At 48.3% G+C, this 741-nt stretch overlaps 1 non-coding gene across 1 annotated transcript; it reads right to left on the bottom strand.

The window, feature by feature from the left end:
• Positions 1-346: 346 nt before the first annotated feature.
• Positions 347-476, bottom strand: LOC133064082 (small nucleolar RNA SNORA11). The gene has a single exon (XR_009694561.1). It is a non-coding gene; the product is annotated as a small nucleolar RNA SNORA11 (small nucleolar RNA).
• Between the last annotated feature and the right edge of the window lie 265 nt (positions 477-741).

Consider the following 741-nt stretch of genomic DNA (forward strand, 5'->3'; position numbering starts at 1 on the left):
TATGGGTTTGGACAAAAGTATGACCACATATATCCATCACTGTAATGTCGTACAGAGCACTTTCACTGCTCATGAGAACATTTGTGCTCTGTACATTCCTCTCTGCAAACTCCTGACAACCACTCATCTTTTTACTGTCTCCAGAGTTTTGCCTTTTGCAGAATGGCATACAGTTGGAATCTTTTTCTTTCTCCTTGAAATGAGAGATTCAGACCATTTATGAGACCACTCCTGACCCACCCAGGCGTGGACCAGACAGGCTCTGGGGGCAAGCTCCCCCATCACGTGCTGCAGCTTTCCTTCTAGCACTGGCCCTGCCCAGCAGCCACGTGGAGCTGCAGGGGACATGTGTCGGGTTTCTGCTCACAGGAAGGCCACATGTTTTGTGCCCCTCATCACAGTGAACCCAGGTTCCTGTCGGGTGTGTTATAAACAGATGAGCCATTTCTTCAGGCCCCCTGCTCTGAGCACACCCCAGAAAGGTACTTTAAATTATGTAGTGGGCTGTATCTGACTTACTCTGTGTTTAATATCCTGGATCTAGGTGCTATTATTTTCTGTAGTTTATTTATGTTGCACTTACTCATTTTGGGCTGCACCGGGTCTTTGTTCCTGCATGTGGGCTTTCTCTAGTTGCGGTGTGTGGGCTTCCCATTGCAGTGGCTTCTCTTGTTGCAGAGCACAGGCTCTAGGTGCCTGGACTTCAGTAACAGTTGTGACTCTGAAGCTCGGTACTTTCAG

The sequence above is a fragment of the Dama dama genome, chromosome 10 (assembly GCF_033118175.1).
Source record: "Dama dama isolate Ldn47 chromosome 10, ASM3311817v1, whole genome shotgun sequence".
Taxonomy (NCBI): Eukaryota; Metazoa; Chordata; class Mammalia; order Artiodactyla; family Cervidae; genus Dama; species Dama dama.